Below are 24,933 nucleotides of genomic sequence, written 5' to 3'. Positions count from 1 at the left end.
AGGGAAAACTATGATTAAGAAGCAACTTGGTTACCAGATATGATTATGCAGGAAGAAACACCAGTAATAGTTACAGATTCACCAGTTGACAGGAGTGAATTTATTAAACTAAAATCTGTAGTGGTCAGCAATACAGATACTGATCAAGAGAATGATTAGCATGACATGGATGTGGAAAATACATATGAAGAAATATTAGTGCCTACAGCTCAGCCTGCACAAGGAAGACCCTTAAGAAATGTTAAGCCTCCAATTTGGCTTAGTGATTATATGACACCTGCCAAGTCCACAACAAATTATTCATATCCAATATCTAACTATGTGGCTTATTCTCACTTATCAATTTCATACCAGGCATACTTGAGTTCATTCTCAGCAATACAAGAACCAAATAATTTTGAAGAAGCCTCACAACATGAAGAATAGATTAAGCCAATGCAACAGGAAATAAATGCTCTAGAAGAAAACAAAACCTGGGGCTAGTTTCATTACCACCTGGTAAGCAGCCTATAGGATATAAATAGGTGTACAGGGTCAAACTCAAAGCTAATGGAGAAATTGATAAGTATAAGGCAAGATTGATTGTAAAAGACTATACATAGACAGAAGGTTTATACTATCATGAAAAATTCTCTCCTGTAGCCAAGATGGGAACTGTGAGGACAGTAATTAGTATAGCAGCTTCCAAAGATTGGAATCTTTTCCAAATGGATGTGAGCAATGCTTTCTTGCAAGGTGATTTATATGAAGAGGTTTACATGTCATTACCTCAAAGATTTCACAGCAAGGGGGAGACTAGAGTATGCAAGCTATTAAAGTCATTATATGGGCTCAAGCAAGCATCAAGACAGTGGAACATTAAGTTGACCATAGCTTTAATTGATGTAGGCTATAACCAGAGTTCACATGATCACTCTTTATTCACCAAGCTATGTGGTTATGATATAGTGATATTATTGATTTATGTGGATGCCATTTTTTCTTATAGAAAGCAGTACAAAACTTATAGATGAAGCAAAGAAGTATCTGTACAACCAATTTAAAGTCAAGGACCTTGGAGAGTTAAAGTATTTTTTGGGGATTGAAGTCTTGAGATCACAACATGGAATCTTGATGAATCAAAGAAAATACACATTAGAGCTTATTTTTGATGTTGGATTGGCAAGAGTCAAACCAGTTCTTACCCCCTTAGAGGCCAACACTAAACTCACCTCTGTAGAGTATGATGAATATGCAGGAAAATAGGATGATCCTCTGTTTGATGATGTGAGTAGCTACCAAAAACTTATTGGAAAGTTAATATACTTGACCATTACTAGGCCAGACATTTGCTTTGCAGTTCAACTACTTAGTCAGTTCACGCAACATCCCAAACAATCACACTGGATGGCAGCATTAAGAGTGGTAAGATATATTAAAGGTTTACCTGGACTGGGTATTTTCATGAAGAGAAGTCCTATAGATAATCTGGTGGTGCATTGTGACTCTGATTGGGAGGCATGCCCTAACACAAGGAGGTTAGTTACAGGCTTCGTTGTACAACTTGGATCTCCATTGGTTTCTTGGAAATCGAAGAAGCAACATACTGTTAGTCGTAGTTCAGCAGAGGCAGAATATCGCAGCATGGCAGCTGTAGTCACTGAAGTCATTTGGATGATAAGTCTTTTAAAGGATCTGTCAATTACTGTAACCACTTCCATTCAACTCTATTCTGATAGTAAAGAAGCTATGCAAATTGCTGCAAATCCCATGTTTCATGAACGAACTAAACATATCGAGATCGACGGTCATTTCATCAGGGAAAAGCTCGAAGAGGGTCTCATACATCACGTTCATATGTCTACTAAATTTCAGCTTGCAGACTTGTTGACTAAAGATCTTGGATTAGCTCAACACAATTTTCTGTTATCTAAGCTGGGGGTTCTTGATATTTTTCACCTTCCAGCTTGAGGGGGAGTATTAAAATACTTGTAGTTGATTAGATATAAATTGAAAAAATAGTTAGAGAAAGAGTGAGTTGGCACTAGGAAGTTATAGTTGAGTCGGTTAGCTGCAGCTTAAGCTGACAGCTGGCATAACAAGTTGAGCAATATATGTGTGCATTCTATCATGTAAAGATCAAGGCAGTTACAATGAATTGAAGATATTGTCCTTCCCTCTCTTTTCCAAATACACTAACTGCTATTACATTGTAACTTCCAGGTAGAAATTTGACATCAGCACTCTACCTGAAAGTTGAAACTAAAAGCTTGCACTTTAACCAATATTGACCATATCGTATTACCCCGCCTTTCTGAGTTTACGTGGTATTGTTTGGATTTCGAGAATCAAACATTTTAACTTTAACTATGGATTAGGATGTGAAATTTTTAGTTTTCTTGAAATAAAGATTATATATTTTTAGAAACAACGTAAAAAGTCTTATATGAGACAATTTTAAAAAAATTGAAAAATTTAAAAGTCATGAAAACTACTAGAGGTCAAAGAAAAATTCGTTTGACTGCCGAAATCAGAATACTATCATGTAAATTAAGAGGGAAGGAGTATTATCTAGGCCTCTATGGTTTGGCAAGGGAAACTTTCACAGGGTAACGTTGAATGCAATCGGTCCAAGGATTTCCATTTGGATTCACTTAATTACTCTCAATAGCTGATAAAACCCCTTGGTCCTTGTTTTGATGATAGGCAAATCCATTGGTGAACCTGGTTCACTATCTATTGGGTATAATTGAACATAGTAAGTTAACGTACCGGGCATGGAAGGAATCCTACTAGGATTCTAATTAAAAAGCAACCTCCTAGGAGTGTAAAGCCTTTAAGTGAATAATTATGGGTTGTGTAGAAACACCCTAAATTATTCTCCTATATTACGAAAACTGCTAGGTCAAGATGGCTCAGCGATGGCAAATGTAGAAATAGGATTCTCTCTAAGGTAATACGCAGACCAGTTTTGTACAAGTGAAGATTGAAGAACTGGCTGATTAAATTGTTCTCATTAACTAGTTCGAATCTGTGAAGGATTATTATATTATTGTGATAATTCTATTATTGTTGAAAGTGTGTGATAGTTGTGAGGCATGTAAAATGAAAGAGTTTATCTTAATGGAGAATTGTTAGAACAATTAGAGTTATCTGTTGGGTTGAGGTACTAGAGTCAGCCCATTTGATTAAAGAGTTGTAATCCAAACTGCTCTTTGAAGTGATTGAAGTTCATTGAAATTCTACGCATAGGGTAAGTCCTTTGACTATAGAATTGTAATGAAGTTACTGAAGTTGGCTGAAAAACTATACATGGTAGGTCCGAACTTGCTTTTCACTTGTAAATCACTTGTTATTTACTGTGCTTTGTTATTTACGTTACTTTTTTACTTTGTATCAAGGAGCCAGGTTCCATAATAGCAGAAGTGGTACAAGTTTCATTCAATAGCCCTTAGTGCTTTCCACAATGCACCAACATTTTGAAACCTGAACCAAATGCTATTTGCCAGACGCTATTTTCCTTGTTCACCCTTCATTTTTATTCTGCATAAGCTATTTTTTTTTGTCATTTCAATTCTCGACTCTCTAATATTAGTAAAATGTCTTATGTAAATGAATGAAACCAAATGATGTCGAGGAAAAATCAAGACAGCATTTACAGTTTGCTGTAAAAACTGATAAATTTATCAAAACAGTACGATATACATTTTCTAAAATACTGACTGATCAAACGAACCGTCGCTTAATGTATCAAAATCTCATTAATTTCAGAAAGCTATATATTCGTTTCTTGCTTTCTATTTACATCTTTCAGTTCAATTTATTTTGTCCCACCTCTACCAAGTAGTAGGATTTCATTTATTTAAGAAGTAAATGCATATGTTGATTTCTGACTAATCAGTATTTACAAAGGGTTCAAGGAATTTGTTGTCGGTGTAAAGATTTCGTTTTCCATAATCAATGTTAGTTTAATTTATTATAACAGGTTAATTATCATTTTGAGTTTAACTATTATAACAGGTTAATTATAATTTTTATCATGTTACAACTTATTAATGCTTCTAAAGAGGAATGACCTCTATATCAAGATTCTTTCATTCCAAAGACTCAAATTCGTAACCTTTTGATTAAGGGCCAAATAAATCCTAATGAATTCAACACTCGGTGGTAATATATGAGGATCATTTCAGCATCGTATTTAAAGGGAAAAAAAGAGGTCAATTGGACTCATAAATAATACTAGTAGTGTTACGTACTTTATACCATAATCAATCAGGCAAGCTACACAGGATGACTCTCTTTTACTAACCATAATAATCAACAAGCCCAGCAGCCCATCTGAAAGTGGAAATAGAAAATTGGCAAATGAACCAAACATTGACCATATTGTATTACTCCTTACGTCGCAATATATTGTTGTGAATCTTATGGAAATTACTTTATTCACAAACACTTTGTATGGAATTCACATAGCGTGAGGCATGTTAGACACTGTCCTTAAGAATATTTTACCCAGTATGAGTGTATACAACAGAATTCAACAACCTCTTTTAGTATGAAACTGGGAGCATAGAATGAACAAAGATTCAATAGAAAGAAAAACCCAACATAAGAGAAAGAGAAAGTGAAAGAGTAACTCAGTTACAATCCCATCAAAAGTAGAGTTGAAGGGAAATCTATTCTCCATCAAATGAGCCTAGCGTTCTGATATAGGCTACCAAGTCAAAGGATAATAGTTATTGTGGTAAAGGAAGTTAAAGGGGTAGTAAAATGAGGTTAATGACAATGGCAATAATGAGAGGTATGTGCAAAATCAAATAACATTAGAGAGAGGCTGTCAATATGATCTCATTAACTAGTCATTGAAGACTAATCAACCTTGAAAATTAATGTAAAGAAATGATTACCCAAGATAATGTAATTAAGAATTTTGTGACAATGGCAAAGTTTCTTTTGAGATATCACTTCTTGTTTCCGACAATACCCTACATATCTCAAAAGGAATAACAAGAATCAAAGGGAATAAGAAGTTTTGTTGGATTTTTCACACGAGTATAATTCTATCACATCACACACACAAAATTTTTGTTGTTATCACGGTATTAGGCTAAGAGGCCATGCGCGTGCCCTGATATTCATGAATGCTATAGAAATTTATCAGAATTTCATAAAAACAGTACCACTCCACACTCATATAGGTCCAATCATCAAGTGTATTCTATAGAGTAATACACCACCACAAAGGATATAAATTGGTTTAAGAGTAAACTCAACCCTCATTTTGCTTTACAACAGTGCACTATATTTACACATCATAGGAGGGACATAATTTTATTGTGCAACTGCGACAACCTGTCATGTGGTTTTTTTTTTTATGTATTTTGATCATTTTATCCTTTTCTATAGTTGTTACTGCTGATTATGAGGTGTGGGATACTTGAAACGATTTATGATGCGTTTAGGAATGAATTGGGAGAGTTTGAGACTCTTAAAGGATTTAAAAGTTATTAGTTTTACCTTGGCCAATATTTTGCATTCCGAGCACCAGATGATGATCTAAACTGTTCAATTAGACTCATAATATTGATTTTAGGTTAGTTGCAGAGTTGGTTTGAGTTTGAAACCTTTATTTTGCATTGTGATCCTTATTTCAAAAACTAGTAAAAATTCCTAAAAATGATTTTGGGGCTTAATTTATTAAAATGACTTCTTGTAAAAAATCTAACATTGCTACTGAGTCTGACATATCAAAAATAGCCTAATAGATTATATGATTTCTTATATGGGGTCCCAAATAAATCTGAGGATTAATTTAGAGAATTTAGAAACTTGCATTTTTAGTTGACTTATTGTATCTGGTGCAAGGCAACAATCTTCTTTAGTTTGCAAGCCCCTGGTGGCGATTGTAGAGAGAAAAAAACACTCCTCATCATAGTTGCAATGGTTATATCACATTCATAAAGGATTATTGGTCTAATCAGGTTCATTTTCCTTTATCATGAATACGACCCGACTGTTGCGAACACGATGGTCTGAATTATCAACCTTTATGAATGTGAAAGCCTAGCAACGAATTTAATGGCCAATTATTTGGCTAGATCAGTATTGATCCTCGTGATCGCGAGGCTTACACCGCGATCACGAGTTATTGTTCACAGAATAGTACAAATGCTCTATTTTTTGTGATTTTCACCATTTTTTATCCTAGGAGCTTTAAGAAGATATGGTTTGGGGGGTTTCTTCACCATTCTTGCTTTTGTAAGCTTATAATTTATCTTTTCATCATTTCCTACTGATTGTATCTTCAAAAATTTCTTTCTAAGCTTAAGGATTATGAAGGTGACTTTTTGAACTCAATACAGTCATTATAAATTTCTGGTCATATACTTTGGGTTGACCAGTGACCCACCAACATTCATGGAGTTGATGAATTGAGGATTTTGATTGTATCTCGACTCCTTTGTGATTGTATTTATAGATGAAATCTTGGTTTATTTCACAAATGAGGCCGATCATGTGAGACTTAAGGTCTGTACTTCAGAGATTGAGTGATGATAAGTTATATGTTGAGTTCTCCAAGTGCTAGTTCAGGTTAGATTCTATTTTTTCTTGGGTCATACGGTGTCCAAAGATGACATTATAATCGATCCGACCAAGATTGCTTCAATTCGTGATTGGGCAAGACATATTTCTCCTATTGAGATTTAGAGTTTCATGGGTTTAGTGGGTTATTGTCGATATTTTATAGAGGGTTTCTCTTTTATTACGATTTCTTTAACCAATTCGACTTAGAATAAGATGATATTCAGTGGTTGGATACTTTTGAGGTGAGCTTTCAAAAGCTTATGGTGTTGTTAACTTTGGCACCTATCTTGACTTTGCCTAAGAAGAGTGTGGGATTTATCATATTTTGAAATACTTCTAGAGTTAGATTGAGAGTTGTGTTGATATAGGAGGGTAAGGTGATTACTTTTACTTTTTATCAGTTGAATCTCCATGAGAAGAATTGCCCTTCCCATGACATAGAGTTGGCAACAATCGCCTATGTGTTAAAGTTGTGATGAAATTGATTGCATGGGGTGCATTGTAAGATTTTCTTAGATCATCATTGCCTTCAGTACGTTTTTACTCAATGAGACCTTAATATGAGGCAGTGGAATTCGCTTGAGTTGCTTAAGAACTATGATCTCACTATTCTTTATCACCAAGCAATGGAAAATATGGTTGTGAATGCCTTGAGTTAAAATTCATTTAGTATGGAGAGCATATCTCATCTCTTGACTCAAGAATGACCTTTGTCTTGGGAGTTTTAGTCTTTATCTATCCATTTGGTTAGGCTTGCTGTTTGGCACCTAGGCATGTGTTAGACTTTGTTAAAACTAGATCTGTGTTAGACTTTGTTAAAGCTAGATCTTCTTTAATGGAGCAGAGTCGAGCTTTTTAATTTAATGATGATAAGTTGAGGGTGATTCATGATAAGATGTTGAGTAGCAAGTCTAAGGTTCTATCTCTTGATTCTAATGGCATTTTAAGGATTAGTGGCTGAGTTTGAGTGTCGAGAGTTGGTGGATAGGTTATATTGATCATAAAAAAGGTTCATTGTTCTAGATATTCCATACACTAGGGGCTGTTGAAATATATCATGATCTAAAACAACATTATTAGTGGGTAGAATGAAGAAGGATATTGTGGAGTTTTTGGCTAAGTGTTTGAATTGCGAACAGGTGAAGTATAAGCCCTAACGACCGGGTAGTACAATGCAAAGGATGCTTATTCTCGAGTGAAAGTGGATCACCATGGATTTCATAGCCGTCCCACCCATGACTTTGTGGGGGTTTGACTCTTTTAGGTGATTGTGGATAGGTTGACCAAATCATCTTTCATTCCTGTGAGGAAGAGTTGTAATATAGAGAAGTTGGCTAAGATTTACATTAGGAATATTGTCTAATTAAATGGTATACCTATTCTTATTGTAGCCGATAGAGATACTGTGTTTACCTTGGGTTTTTGGAGTACTATTCTTAGTGAATTTGGTACTAAGCTTGATTTGAGCACACCTTTTTACCCTTAGATAGATAGTCATTCTTAGAGGTCTGTTCAAGTGCTAGAGGACAAGCTATGAGCATGTGTCATAGACGTTGAAGGTTATTGGGACCAGTACTTGTCCCTAATTATGTTCGCCTACAATAATAGTTACCATTCTAGTATTTAGATGGTGCATTTTGAGGCTTTATATGAGTAAGGTATAGATCCCTTATGGGATAGTTTGACTCATTTGTAGTGAGACCTTGGGGGTATGGATTTATTGAGGGATTTGATGGATTGAGTAAGATTAATTTTGTAGAGACTATTGGCTGTCCTGAGTAGAAAGAAGAGTTATGTCAATCTTTCGGTCCGTGATGTATCATATATGATTGAAGATTGAGTTCTGTTGAAAGTTTCACCCATGAAGGGTGTGATGAGGTTTGGGGAAAAAGAAAGCTTTGAGGTTCATTAGCCCTTTTGAGATCTTTGGAAAGTATGGCGATGTAGTGTATAATCTAGCTTTGCCTCCATATCTATCGACTGTTCATCCTAATTTTTATGTCTCCATAACTTGATTTGTCCTTTAAGAAGGAGCCTATTGCTATTTGATATAGGCAGTCTAGGAAGTATATGTCTAGAGGAGACATCACCCTATTGAGGAGGCATATTGTGAGGTTGAGTCTGAAATGGATTTGTGATACCCCCATCTTTTTGCCGCTTTAGGTATTTCATTTTCTTTTAGTTTGAGGACGAACTAGTGTTTTAGTTGCGAATAATGTAACAACATATTATGTGAAAATTTTCTTTTAATGTAATTTTACTATTTTTCTCCTCTTCATAATTGTTACATGCTGATTATGAGGTGTGAGGATAGTTGGCATAGTTCTTAATTCGTTAGAGAGTGATTTGGGAGAGTTTGAGACTCTTAAAGGCTTTAAATGTCATTAGTTTGACCTTGGTCAATATTTTAAGTTTCGAGTGTTAGATGATAATTTGGATAGTTTCATTAGATTCACAATGTTGATTTTGGGTTAGTAGTGGGGTCAGTTCAAGTTAGGAACCTTTATTTTGTATTTCAATCCTTATTTCAAAAACTAGTGAAAATGCCTAAATAGGGTTCGGGGGTTAATTTGTTGAAAATGAATTCTTTTAAACATCCATCATTGCTATTATCCCAGAACATCTAAAATAGCCTAGTAGCATATATGATATATTTCTGTGGTTTCCTAAATGAATCTTAAGGGTTTGTTTGGAAAATCTGAAAACTTGTATTTTCAACAGAATTGTTGTATCTAGTGCAAGAAAAAATCCTTCTTTACATTCACGAGCTCCTAGTCTTGATCGCAATACAAAACACTCCTCATTCCAAACATGATAGTGGAACCCCATTTACTAAGGTTTATTGGTTTGGGTTGGGTTTATTTCCCTTCATCGCGAATGTGATTAGGCTGTCGCTAACACGATAGTCCAAATTATTGACCTTCACAAATACAAAGCCCTAGCTACAAATACAATGACTAATTATTTGATGAGGACAACGTTATCTGGTGATCGTGAGGTTTGAGCCGTGATCACAAGGTACTATTCATAGAACATTGTAAAAGCTCTATTATCTATGGTTTCCACCATTTTTGGACTAGGAGCTTCAGGAAGAGGTGATTTTGAGGGTTTTCTTTGCCATTCTTGCTTTCGTAAGCATCTGATTCATCATTCCAACATTTCTTATTGATTTTATCTTTAAAAGCTCCTTTTAATCATGATTTCAAACTAGAATTTGGGGGTTTTTGCCAGTAAACTATTAAAATAGTTTTTATTCGATTTAAGCTTCATTTTAACTCGTTTATTCTTGTTTTTTCTATTAAAAACTCATATAATCGTGGTAAAAATGTTTATAGTATAAACTTTTAATTTTATTCCATTCTTTGCGAATCCATTTTATTAATCTATTTTGGACTCTTGTTAAATATAATCGATATGGATGTCATTAATATTATTTTAATGCATAGATTCTATAATTAAATATTTTAGCTTATTTTGAGACCATTCAAAAGGGTAAGGCTCCATGTTAAAGGTTCAAGTTTCATCACTACGAGGTAAATTATGCTTAACTTTCTTCAGATTAGGCCGGATAATTAATATACGAGTAAAGCATGCTATAGGTTGGGAAATTAGCCATGAAAGTATAATTTCAAGATTATTATGACTGTTGTGTTCCCATATGGGGTTTATATGCTAATTATTGTTGGCTTAAGAAATCATATATGTGTGTTGTGCTTTCCGCAACTTTATAGTACATCATAGGCCTTATTGTGCATTATATGCCATTATTATTAATGTGGTACTCACGCGGGGGTTTGAATAAATATTATAAGCCTTTTTGAGAATTATTTGTCTTTATTATCATGAAATTACTCAAGTATGGGGTTAATATATATTATTGATGTCTTACATGCCTATTTATTTTGGTTCTATCAAGCGAGTACTGATCATACATTATTGAATAATTGAGTTTTTTCTGAGTTTACTTATGCATATATTGAGTGGATTTATATATTCATACTGATTGGTTATGAGTATTCATCCTTATTTCATACATACATATTCATGGGACATTAGTATCAATGAGAAATACTAATTCAAAGAAAGAGAGAATATTTTATAAAGCCCTTGATCTGTGAATAATAGTCAAAGATGTGAACGTGACTCTTTATAAGACCCTTGATCTGTGAACACTAGTCAGAGAGGTGAGTTGAGATTTAAGGTAGTATATAGATTACGAACCCCTCATGGGTCCTGTCTTGAAAGAATTGAAGCTCGGTAGGTGTATACAGAAAGTCATGCAATGACATTCAATCATTCATCATGATTCCATTATCATTGCATTACATTAATATGTATTTTTCATGTTTATTTATTCACCTATGATGTGTTAGTTTCATATACGTATTCATGTTTAGTTGTTCCGGTATTGATCTTATATCATAGAACTATTAGTGGAGACGACATGAGCTACCATTTGTAAATTTTTCTATTTATAAGTGATATGCTCATAGTATCTTTTACTTGTATTATTTTCTACTTAGCTCATTCAGCCTATAATACCTTCTAAGTACAAGTGGACCATACTCACCAATACTGTGCCTTTTGGTGTAGATCCTAGCTCAACTACTAGATGCAACAGCCGATTCGTGCTACTCAGAATTGACACTCGAGGTACTGGTGTGCTCTAGAGTTTAGAGTTGATTCTTAGACTCCTCTTGTCTTGGAGTTTTATGTATGTTTATTTCAGACTTCTGCTATATACGCACATATATATGTGTGTGTGCATGTATGTGTGTTGACTTGACTTCATTCTAGAAGTCTCATTATTTTGTTTAGTTTATATTTCAAATTCTTTTCTATTACGACCCGAGACTTCCCACTAGTCGTAACCCGGTGCTTAGAATCACAAGTGACTCCTAGTTAACCCAAGACCTTAAAAAACACTAAAAAAATAGATAATAATGGATAAAACACTTATGCACGAGTTGAACTGAATAATATATAAAATGTTCAAAGAAATCAAATCCTCATTACTCAAGTCTGAGATCAAAAGATGAACATCTAATTATAAGTATGAAAAGCCTCTACAATGATGAGTTACTAGGTCACACCCTCAGCTATCTCTAACTGTTTGAGAACTGGGAACAACAAAGACAAAATGAAAAGAAATGATGACTCTGAGGACTCACCAAAACTATTTCAGCTGATACGGGAAGAGATCGTACTAGGAGGGATCTAAATGCTGAGCATCAAGACCTATATTATAAGACAATATAGCACAAAGAAAGTATGTGACCAGTACTTTGGATGTACGGAGTATGTAAGATAGGAATATAATTAATATAAGTTGAACATGGTATATGTAATATGGTAACTGGTTCAAGATCGAGTAATGAACATATGCTCTAACATGTTCTGAATAACTGAATATAAGGTTATGGGAGAATATGAATCTGAATTAAATAATGGACTGTTGGAGATACTAACAACTGATATATCCCAATATGAATAAACCAGGGCCCAACCTGTAACCCTAGTTGAAAGGGTGTTTAGTACCTTTATAAGTGAACGAACTCTAACTTATGTGGATCCACTAAGCTGATGACCAAGAAACTAAGGTGTCAAGCCTGTTTTGATGGGTGACACTTTAAAACCTAAGGTGGAGCTGTAGTTTTGGGACTTAAGGACTTCTAATAAATGTCTTAGCTTAACTTGAGGATGAGATTTCATCCCTACGCCCGCTTGGTGCTAAGTACTACTCCCAACTGAAGGACACTAATAACTGCAATGCTCACTGATGATAATAATCCGATGATTGAAATAAATATACTATCTAAAAGCCTTCATAACATGTAAACTGGGGGGAGGGGATTTAACACTTGTAAGTGTATGCATAAAATCCTAGATCATCGGGCGTTCATAACCCACCATTTCTGAATAATGCAACTATTATGTAAATCAAGTATAAACATTTACTGTATAAAACTGAATAACTGAATATAAGGTCATGTATATCTAAACTGAAGTATAAACTGAACATAAACTAAGGATGGAAGGGTGTCATTACCTTGCAAGGGTACCAATACTAGCTGTCATAGATCTACTAAATTGATGTCCCGAAGGACTAGGGTATCAATCCTAAACTGACGGGTGATCCCTTATAACCTATGGTGGTGACGTAGTTCTGGAACTCAAGGACTGCTACTAACAGTCTCCTCCTAACTGACGGGGGAGCTGTCTTTCCTCTATGCACTAGGTGCTAAGTATTACTTTTAACTGAAAGACACTGCAGTATAATTAAAATATGAACTGATAACTTATGTGTTCAACTCATGGTATTTTGAAAATTATAATACACGTATAATCTGATGTACTCAAAAGTATGTAAACTGATGTATGTCTGAATTCTTAGGTGTCGGGAGTTCATAATTCACCAGCTCTAACTAATGCAGCTGAACATGATAATACTAAAATCTGATCATACTAGGGAATTTCACGAATAAAGCCCAAAAATTCAACAACTAATCATAATATGGAAATTCATGATTTTGAACATGGGAAGATGTTATTCTTATAGGAAAATATGTATTCATGGTTTAATTACAAAATAAGTTGAAGAAGTTAGGGAATATTCATATTTGACCTAAAACCTAAATCTTGAAGGGAATTAAGCTTAAGGATTTAGAAATCTTAAAAACATGACTTGAGACATGGTCAGGAAACTAGTTGATCATTTACTGTCCAGATCACGACTCCCTCCTAATGACCAATGATGTCTGATTACGAGTCATGATCAGAGTCGTAGTCACTCGACAGCTTTGGCTGTGCTTCAGTAATTTGGCCATAACTTTCATCCCGATATTGGTTTAAGGAGAAATCAGTATTATTGGAAATCTAATTCAATTATATATCTATTGGTAGGTCTTGAGCTCAAAAATTCTAGTAACCAAAAAGCTATGCTCGTTCAACTTTTTAACTTAAAATCGTAAGTCGGTAGTTGAATCTAAAGTTTAATGTGACCAGGTGCGTACAAGTTATAAGTTAGATTAAGGTGATTAGGAGCTGGAAATGGAATGAAATATTGAGGTTCTTGCTTGAGTTAATTAAGATAGTAGGTAAGTCACCTAGTTGGGTTATATGAGCCAAGTTAATGGACCAAGTCCACAAATCAGATTTGGGCCTTTATTAGTATACTTATTTGGGCCCAAATTAAGTAAAAGAAGAAGAAAAATGTAGAAAAGGCCCAATGCACAAATCTGCCAAGGCTCAAATATAATTGAGCCCAACTAAGAAATTAAGCAAGTAGGTGCATCACCTAATTTGCCATTTTGAGCTGCTTGAACTCCTTAAGTAGGTGCATCACCTACTTGAACCAATTTGATTAAATTTGTGGTCCAAAATCAACTAAGTGGATGGCCAAAATTAAGGACTTTACAAGGACAAATTTCTAGTCATTTTCCCTCATTCTTAAGTCTCAAAAAATGGTTACTTCACAAATTCTCTCTACTTTCTTTTAAAGAACAAGGAGCAACCTTATTTTCCTTTCTAGGGTTCTTGAAGAATCCCCAACCTTTACAAGCCAAGGTAAGTGAAAACACTTATGGTTTATCTTAATTATCTCAAGAAAGATTAGAAAAACATGATATAAGTGATTAATTATTAATTCATGGAAGAATATGGAACAAACTACTTGTTCACTTTTTCTTTGTTATTAAGAGATTTCTTTTCTTCTTTGGTTTAAAGTGTGAGGGAAAGTGAAAGTTGAAGTTCTTGAGGAGTTCAAATTAAAAGAATAAGTTACGGAATTGACGTAAGGTGACTGCCAATTTTGTTCTCCTTATGTATGAATTTAAGAAAGAATTATGGATGTATTGTTATTGAGAACTCAAGGGATGATGAATTCAATAGTTAATTGCTACAATAAAAGGGATTTGGGACTTTTTTTGTGGATTGTTTTGTATGTCTATGCTATGGTTTACCAGGTTGATGTTGGAGAAAGGAGTGACTAGTTTGAATTGAAATATAAAAAAAGGTGTGGCGGTACACCACTGAACTAATTATTGCATATGTTTACTGCCCAATCTATTTTGCGTATTATTTCAAGGGTGTAATGAAGCTGAGGCAGTTTTTTTGAATCTTATAAGAACATGTATGGTATGTGGGTGTAATTAGAGGAGAAAAGGGTTAAAATAACACCCTTGATTGATAGATTAGGTGCTTACTGCCCGATTACTATTTTGGTTAAGTTAAGTAGCCCAAATTTTATACTAGTTTACCATATATTCTATTGTAGATAAGTGTACTACCTCGTACTTCTACCTAGCTTAAAATCATCCCAGAAATATTAAAGACTTTTTTTAAAGAAGAATCCGCTTTTATACATATGGTATTTTCAAGATTTTCACTTTTTTTCATAAGGAAATTGAATAAGCTTTCCATCGATACCAAATTCGCCCAAATTTGATACCCGGGTGAAGAGTTAGAGACATTTTAGTAAGACAGTGTCCCACCTGAGCCATTAGCACATCGCAGAGTAGATCAAAATGACAATTGTTAGTTTCCAGTATTGCTCCACGATAGTGGCACCTCGCGCCAAACTTTCAGGTCGCAAACAAAGTTGCAATATGATAGATCCGCGTCGCGCCATCAGCCCAGTTGCTAGTTGGCAATTTATAGTGACACGGCGCGATTGCCGCATTGCGCCAGCCTGCCAAATTGGGAATTTTTCTAAAAATAAAAAATGCATCCAAGGATTAAAAGGTTCAATTTCTCTACCCTATATAAACCTAATAACACGTGATTTAGCCATATTTCACCCAATATATACGGTTTCTCTTAAGTTTCTCTCAAGAATAAGCTACGGTTTTCAATTGGGGATTCAAATCCAAGACTCAAATTCAAGAATCTCTCCGTCAATCTTCATAGAGTTAAGAACTAAGGTATGCACAGTGTTCATTCATGGATTTCTTTCATCCATGAAACTTAAGAATCCTCTTTTAAACTGTAAATTGTAATATTTATGTTGTGGGTTGATTGAAATCATGATAGCGTTGTTGTATGATTCCCAAGTTGTGGTTTTTATGTGTTTGTCTTGAAATTACATTAGTATGTAAGATGAAATCCATGAATTGAGTGGTTTATGATGTGTAGTTTGATGAATACACCATTGCCCTAAGTATGCATGCATGGTGTTTGATAATATGCCCCAATAATGAATGATGGTCAAGTACTTAGTTTCCATGTGTCAAGATTATGTCATGTTTTCATGATAATCTTAGTCAAGCCATGATCAGTTAAATTTAGTTAGTCTCATGACTCAGGAAAACTCAGTAAATCAGTATCAGTCCAGTCTCTTCTAGAAATCTTAGAAATCTCAGTAATCTCAGTAGCTCAGTAATCTCAGTGACCTCAGTGGTCTCAATAACATCAGTAATCTCTATAAATCTTAGTAAATCTTAGAAATCTCTGTGAACTCAGTTAGTTATCAGATATCAGTAGTATTCTATCAGTCACAGAATTTAGGAAACCCAGTCGTTGTACAGTTCAGTTAATCATGTTTAAAATCTATTCAATTGGGAGTAGGAATTAGCATCGAGTGAACCCAAGGATGGGAACACACGCTGTCAGATAAGGGTGTGATTCTCAATAGTCATCCTTGCATTCCAGAACTATATAGCTAGCATAGGTTGAGACATCAACACTATCAGATGAGGGTTGATGAGGTAGATAAACACTGTCAGATGAGGGTCCCACCGTTCTTCTTTAGGGGAAACTATCAGATGAGGGTTACCCACAACTTATCCTTACCAGTGGTGCGATATTAACACCTTTCTAATTGGGGTTATAGATTGTACCCTAACTCAGCCATAATAGCATATTAGGGGCATATCAGTTAGATAACTACTTCCCATAGTTTCAGTTATAAAATTAGGACTGTCAGATATAGTCATTATGTTTCAGTAATAGAACTCAGGTCAGTTCTACAGAAATTGAGGATAGCCAGATAGAGTTAACACAGTACAGTGTGGAGCTCAGCTAGATCCATCAATATCAGGACAGTCAAATACAGTCACTCATGTTATCAGTATTTAAACTCTGGACTGTCAAATATAGTCAATCAGACCAGTTTTTCATAATCAGAACTATCAGAAATAGTTTTTCCTATATTATTGATAAATATCAGTCTCTCAGTATTCAGTAGATTCAGTCATTCATATTCAGTATCCCAGTATTAGTACTTAGATATCAGTAAACCCAGGTTATCAAAATTCACGAGTCAGCGTTATCACGATCTCAGTTACAGTTACATATTCATGCATGTATTCTCATGTTCATATTATTCAGTTAGTTATTATTGTTCATGCATATGAACTATTGCATTCAGCCTACCTTACTTGCATATCAGTACATTAAATATACTAACACATCTGTGCTATGGTGTTTTATACTATAGGTTTAGAAGCACGAGCTCCTGAGTATCCTTAGTAAATTAGACGTTCAATAGCCAGAATAGCAGTGAGTCCTCATTATTCGAGGATAGCATGATTATTTTATTACTTTATTATTTCAGTAGCCCAGAGTTAGTTGGGGACATGTCCCATCAACTCTATCGATTTCAGACAGTTTGGAGGCTTTCAAACTAGAGTGTTTTTAGACTACAACATGTTTCAGACAGTTCATCTCAGTTCAGGGTATTGTTATACCCTATTACAGACATTGTATTATATTCAGTATTAGTTTAATTTTGAACCTTATGGCCTTACAGCTTATATTCCGTCTAATTTTTGTAGATTATTCAGTTCTCAGTTACTGATATCAGTCATGGGTTAGGTTGTGGTCCTTTGGGATTATGAGCACCGTGTAGCATTTCGGGTACCAGATTCGGGGCATTACAAACTTGGTATCAGAGCCTAACATTCAACAGTGTCCTAGGAAATCTGAAAAGCTACATCTAGTAGAGTCTTGTGCATGGGTGTGGTGTGTACCACACTTATGTGTAGGAGGTATGAGATATTTTAGGAACAGTTTCCCTTCTTTCATGTCTCATATCATGCTATAGAAAAGCTCTCTAATAAACTCATATAGATTCTCCTCATGCTTCACTCATGTCAACTTCACCTTACTTTCAAGGTAATAGAAATAGTGAAGCTCAAAGTCCTAGAGATAGGGCTTTCATAAACAGTCCCCAGAGATAGTAATGGGATTGCCCACAGGCTTAAAAGTATCCCGCTAGTTTAGTTATGTTCCAGAGTTTTACAACTCTTATTCATGATCATGAGAACTCATACGTTATCAGATCCCTCGTTAGAATTCTATGATTTCATATGACCTAGAGTTAGAAGCGTGAACTCAGGAGTTTAGCAGTAGTAGAGTTGGGATAACATTATCTTGGTTGACCAGATTATGTATTCATGGGGATAGTTGTACTAGAGTAAATCAGTAGGCTTGAATAGTGCAAGCTAGCACTTAAGTTTATTAATTTGATACTAAGTATGAAGGTATAGATATGTATTAGGTGATGTGGTATTAGTAGTCTATAAAGAAATAGAACCAAATGATGTGTTTAACAAGGTAAGCTGGTGTCGAATAGAGTGTAAGTATGTGATGATGATTGTAGTTTAGTTCAGAGTTTAGTAAAGTGTTCAAGACTTATGATGATGGCTTAAAGCTAAGAGGGAGATGATAGATCAAGTGATCAATTCAGGCTCTCAGATTCCAGTAGTAGTGCTAGTACGCATAGAAAAGCAGTAAGGGAAGATGATTATCTAACTCATCCTTATCTCAGTATAGAGTCTCGTAGCCCAGTTAGCATGATGCCTACGCATGCTTCACATCTCAGTTCCATGAACATAACTTATATTCATACACTTTCCATAGAATCATGTACAATTTCAGTTCCTAGCATAAGGAGTTCAGTGCTATTCCTCTTAGTAATACAAATCATGTCCCACGAATGAAAAAAAATCTTAACTCAGGTCATGCAGCTCATGAATCATGTACACTTATCATGCTTTACAGTATACTCAGCTTCCATGACTCATGATATACCTTTACTGATCAGTTAAATTCAGACTGTGTTATGCATATCCTAAGTTTAGACCTCTTGGTGAATCCATGATATTTATATTCTATTCCTCAGGCTTCAGTCAAGTGTCAAGTTCAGTTCCTGATTTAACCCTTCAGTGAGCTTTCTTTGTGAAAATAGTATGGTGATGAGCAGTCGCTTAAATGGGAGAGAGTAAATGTTTCATAATTAAGGAAAGATTGTTGCATGCTTATTTTACACGAGGGTGTAGTGATGAAGATAGGATTGAATTTAATTTTAGTATGCTAGTAAAGGGCTAGCAAGAGGTTGTATTTAGAAGTTGGAAAAGTACAGAGTGTGAGAGTGTATTCAGATTTTTGACTTATGTTAGCCCCCATCGTATAACTATCAAAACTCAGTTACCATGTCAGTTACAGTTTTAGTGTTTAGTACTTTAATATCAGTCTAAACAGTTATAAATGTCCATTCATCGGAACCCGGCACATAGTTACAGTATAAGTCTCAGTTGCAATCCTAGTTATAGGGCCAGCTTTAGTTTAGTAATCAGATCAGTAACTCAGTTCAGTTTTAGGTTTGCTTGACCATAGCGTACAATTATCAGTTATCCAGCTATAGGTATTTCAGTGCTTCAGTTCCCAGACTATTCCAAAATTTTGTTATACGCTTGGTATTGCGTTCTTAAATAATGTAGTTTTCCATAAATTCATGCTCAGTTACCTCATGTTACCCAGTCAACATTACCTTCGATGTATAATACTTTATAGTCTCAGTTCAGCTATTGAGACCAAGTACAGTTGAGTCTTGCACGTCCAATATTCAGCTATCAGCCATCCAGTTAATCAGATAAGTTAGAATATCTATGCACTTGGGTTCATCACCCATGTGACTTTTTTCAATAATATTTGTTGCAATGCAAGAGGTTTAGTCCTTTCATCTTAAATGGTGTTCGTAGGCCCCAACTCATCTTACCAAACTTTAGCCGTTTGATGATTTTCTTATTCAGCTATCTTGTTTAGACAAGGCCAAGATTTCCTTGCACCCTATAGTCATTAGAACTCTAGAGAAAGAGTGTCGTAGAAACGCTCCAATCAAGCATAAGTTTTCAGCATGGGTTAGTCTGCAAAGCCTGTACCTCAGTTTAGCAGTCAGACGGACAAGTTTAGATGGTGTGGTTTCCCCATCTTTCCATCTAATTGCACTATTCGGAATCTTATGAATGTGATCAGTCTAAGATGGACCAACTAGGCAGTTGCGTGTTCAACTTGGTCCATGTATCATGCTTTATTTTATGATCCCAGATATTTAGTTAACATTCAGCTCATAGATGCCTTGTGCATCGCTTCAGTTTTCTAAGCGACCCAGCTATGTCAGTATTCTTTGAGGGACATAGTATCCCAAGGGAGAGATACACTATGAACCCCCATACTTTCATGACAAGAACATCCCATTCTTTCTTCATGCAAGGAATCCAGTTTAGGAGTAGGGGGCGCTCATAGGTTGACCCTCTAGCTCTAATATCAGCCGTAAGCCATGTACTCAATAGCTCAATTCAGTTCATAAAAATTCAGTTCATGCTCCATGTTTTAGTCTCAGTTATGTCCTCATGTTCCCGTTCATGCATACTCCTAGCATAATTATGGGTTCGCCGTATTTATGGCTTATGTAATAGGTTTTCTTGAATTTACTCAATTCCATGCTCAAATTACCATTTAAAACTTGGTATCTTTACCCTTAAATGTTCAATCTCATGTTCATAAGTTGGTTCAGTCATGTATTCATGCATCAGATATGCGTGATCAACTTATCAGTACTCTCAGACATGCATTCATGTATGAACTCAGTTATAAAATCGTACATCAAATATGCATGTTTAGTATGAATCTCAGTAATGTCAGTCAAGTAGTCATGTTTCAGTTGTTCATGTTCAATATGTACTTCATATTATCATTTATCCCATCTCAGTCAGTCTCATTCGAGGATGAATGTTCCCAAGCAGGAGATATTGTAATACCCCGTACTTCTACCTAGCTTAAAATCACCCCAAAAATATTAAAAACTTGTTTTAAAGGTTAATACACTTTTATACATTTGGTATTTTCAAGATTTTCACTTTTGTTTTCATGTGGAAAATTGAATAAGCTTTCCATCGATACCAAACTCGCCCATATTCGACACCCGGGTGAAGAGTTAGAGCCATTTTTGTAAGACAGTATCCCACTTGAGCCATCAGCCTGTCGCAGAGCAGGTCAAAATGACAATTGTCAATTTCTAGTGTTTCTCTGTGATAGTGGCATGTCGTGCCAAACTTCTAGGTTGCAAACAAAGTGGCAACGCAATAGCTCCATATCGCCCCGTCAGCCCAGTTCTCAGTTGGCAATTTCCAGTGACACGGCGCGACAGCGCCGCATCGCACCAGCCTACCAAATTGGGAAATTTTCTGAAAAATAAAATATGCATACAAGGATTAAAAGGGTCAATTTATGAACCCTATATAAACCCAATAACACCTGATTCAGCCATATTTCACCCAAAATATAGGGTTTCTCTTAAGTTTATCTCAAGAACAAGCTGAGATTTTCAATTAGGGATTCAAATCCAAGACTCAATTCAAGAATCTCTTTGTCAATCTTTATTGAATTAAGAACTAAGGTATGCACGGTGTTCAATCATGGATTACTTTCATCCATGAAGCTCAAGAATCCTCTTTTAAACTATAAATTTTAATGTTTATGTTGTGGGTTGATTGAAATCCTAATGGTGTTATTGTATAATCCCCAATTTGTGGTTTTTATGTGTTTGTCTTGAAATTACGTTAGTATGTAAGATGAAATATGTGAATTGAGTGGTTTATCATGTATAGTTTGATGAATACACCTATGCCCTAAGTGTGCATGTATGGTGTTTGATAATATGTCCCAATGAATTAATGATGATCAAGTATTTAGTTTCCATGTGTCAAGATTATGTAATGTTTTCACGATAATCTCAGTCAAGGCATGATCAGTAGAATTTAGTTAGTCTCATGACTCAGGAGAACTCAGTAAATTCAATATCAGTCCAGTCTCTTCCAGAAATCTCAAAAATCTCAGTAATCTCAGTAGCTCAGTAATCTCAGTGACCTCAATGGTCTCAGTAACATCAGTAATCTCTATAAATCTTAGAAAATCTCAGAAATCTCTTTAAACTCAGTCATTTATCAGATATCAATAGTATTTCATCAGTTATAGAATTCAGGAAACCCAGTCATTGTATAGTTTAGTTAATCATGTTTAGAGTCTATTTAGTTGGGAGTAGGAATTGACACTAAGTAAACCCAAGGATGGTAACACATGCTGTCAGATGAGGGTGTGATTCTCAACAGTCATTCTTGCATTCCAGAACTATGTAGCCAGCATAGGTCGAGACATCAACACTATCAGATAAGGGTTGATGAGGTGGATAAACACTGTCAGATGAGGGTCCCATCATTTTCTTTTAGGGGGTACTATCAGATGAGGGTCACCCACAACTTGTCCTTACCAGTGATGCGGTATTGACACCCTTCAAATCGGGGTTACAGATTGGACCCCAACTAAGCCATAATAGTATATTAGGGGGTATATCTGTTAGATAACTGCTTCTCACAGTTTCAGTTACAAAATCAAGACTGTCAGATACAGTCATTCAGTCTCAGTAATAGAACTCACTTTAGTTCTTCAGAAATTTTATACTGTCAGATACAGTTAACTCAGTACAGTGCAAGACTCATATAGTTCCATAAGTATCAGGACTATCAGATACAGTCACTCATGTTATCAGTATTCAGATTCAGGTTTGTCAGATATATTCTATCAGACCAATTTTTTATAATCAGAATTATCAGAAATAATCTTTCCTGTATTAGTGATACAACATCAGTCTCTCAGTATTCAGTAGATTCAGTCATTCATCTTTAGTATTCCAGTATCAGTACTCAGATATTAGTAAACCCATGTTAACAGAATTCATGAGTCAGCGTTATCAAGATCTCAGTTACAGTTACGTATTCATGCATGTATTCTTACGTTCATATTATTCATTCAGTTATTATTGTTCATGCATATGAACCATTGCATTCAACCTACCTCACTTGCATACCAGTATATTTTATGTACTGACATATTTGCGCTATGGTGTTTTATACCATGGGTTTAATAACACAAGCTCCTGCGCATCCTTAGTAGATTAGATGTTTATCAGTCAGACTAGCAGTGAGTCCTTATTATTCAAGGATAACATAATTATTTTATTACTTTATTATTTTAGTAGATTGGAGTTAGTTGGGGACACGTCCCATCAACTCAGCAGATTTCAAATAGTTTAGAGACTTTCAGTCTAGAGTGTTTTCAGACTACATCATATTTCAGACAGTTCATCTTAGTTTTGGGTATTGTTATATCCCATTACAGACATTGTATTATATTTAGTATTAGTTTAGTTTTGAAACTTATGGCCTTACAGCTTATATTCTGTATAATTTCAGTAGATTATTCAGTGCTTAGTTACAGATATTAGTCATGGGTTAGCTTGTGGTCCTTCGGGATTATGAGCACCGTGTAGCATTTTGGGTACTTTATTCGGGGAGTTACAATAAGTAATATAAAAGGTGTAAATTCAAGTTAGGTTAGTTTCAGAGTTATATCACCAGGTATGTAAGGCATACTCTATTTTGCACTCTTTCGCATGAAATCGGACATTTGTTCTATCAAGTAAGCTTCCAAGGTTATCCTATAACAAGTGATACATAATAGCAGCACTTTACATTCCATGTAGCCAATGACCTTTTTCCCACTCTCTAATGTGTTAAAACACCTCAATACATAGTTATTATTATACCTGCACATCTATTTTCACTAGAAAATTTCAGAAGTTCTCCGTTTACTCAAATAAGACCCATGTGTATTTTCAGCTCCTAAACACCTCATTTGTGTTCCAAAAACTTCCTACCTCATTGTTATTGCATTTAGTTTCCATTTACATGTCTCTTATTGGTAGATTATTATTTCAAGGTACCATATGCTATGACCACCAAAGTAACAATCTCAAAGGCTAAATAAACTAAGTAACGTAAATTTGTAAAATGAGTGGCAGATCAGGGTCATAAGCCTAGCATGGGATGATCTTGATTCCTTTATATGTGGGTGGCATCTCAGGGGCATAAGCCTAGCATGGGCCGATCCCAATTTTCTTATGTGGGTGGCAACTCAGGGTCGTAAGCCTAGCATGGGCTGATCCCAATTTTTCTATTTACCACTGATCAGCTGGTCATTTGCATTATATATATTATAAAGATAACGAAGTAAGAAAGGTAAAAAAATAAAGAAAAGAATGTAATGTACGTCGTCCCACAAGTATATATAAAGGTGGTCTACTAGTACTACTTGTACACTTGTATCTGATTTCTAATGAGCTCTCGTATCATGTGTTGTTACCTTCAACCTTACATATTTAATACATATCTTTGCACCGACGTCCCTCATGGGGGACCTGTATTTCATGCTGCAGGCATAGGTGCTTCAGCTAATACACCTCGCTAGTACGAGCATAGGCTATTCAGTGACTATCGGTAAGCTCTAGGTTGATTTGGGGATTTCCGAGTCTGTTCCATATATTTTTGTGTTGTGCATTAGTCAAGAGTATGGTAGGGGCTTGTCTCGACCCTAACTGTGTCTATATATCTTTTAGAGGCTTTGTCAACTAATGTAAAGTTAAACATGGTAGGGTCTTATCTTTTCAATGTGGTGACCCCAATGGACAAGTGTTGTATATATAATTTTGTGCTTGTCTTTGTCATAACCTTTGGTTGTCATAGTTACATTCATGTTAAGTACAAGTTTATGGATTGGTTCTCTCGGGCCTTTACGGCTACAGGTGCCTGTCCGCCCCAATAAGATTTGAGGTGTGACACCTTATTGTCCATTATATGCCATTATTATTATTATGATAATAATTCGGGGGTTTGAATATGTATTATAGGCCTTTTTAAGAATTATTTGTCTCTATTCTGATGAAATTACTCAAGTATGGGGTTAATATATATTTTTGATGTCTTACATGTCTATTTATTTTGGTTCTGTTAAGCGACAACTAATATCATTAATTATTGACAAATTGAGTTTATTCTGAGCTTACGTATACATATATTGAGTTGATTTCTATATTCAAACTGATTGGTTATGAGCATTCATCCTTATTTCATACATACATATTCAAGGGACATTGGTACCAATGAGAAATTCTAATTCAATGAAAGAGAGAATTTTTTATAAAACCCTTGATCTGTGAATAATTGTCAGAGATGTGAATGTGACTCTTTATAAGAC

Source organism: Capsicum annuum, chromosome 10, assembly GCF_002878395.1.
Source record: "Capsicum annuum cultivar UCD-10X-F1 chromosome 10, UCD10Xv1.1, whole genome shotgun sequence".
Taxonomy (NCBI): domain Eukaryota; kingdom Viridiplantae; phylum Streptophyta; class Magnoliopsida; order Solanales; family Solanaceae; genus Capsicum; species Capsicum annuum.
The sequence above is the reverse complement of the archived record's forward strand: the minus strand, read 5'-3'. Positions refer to the sequence as shown.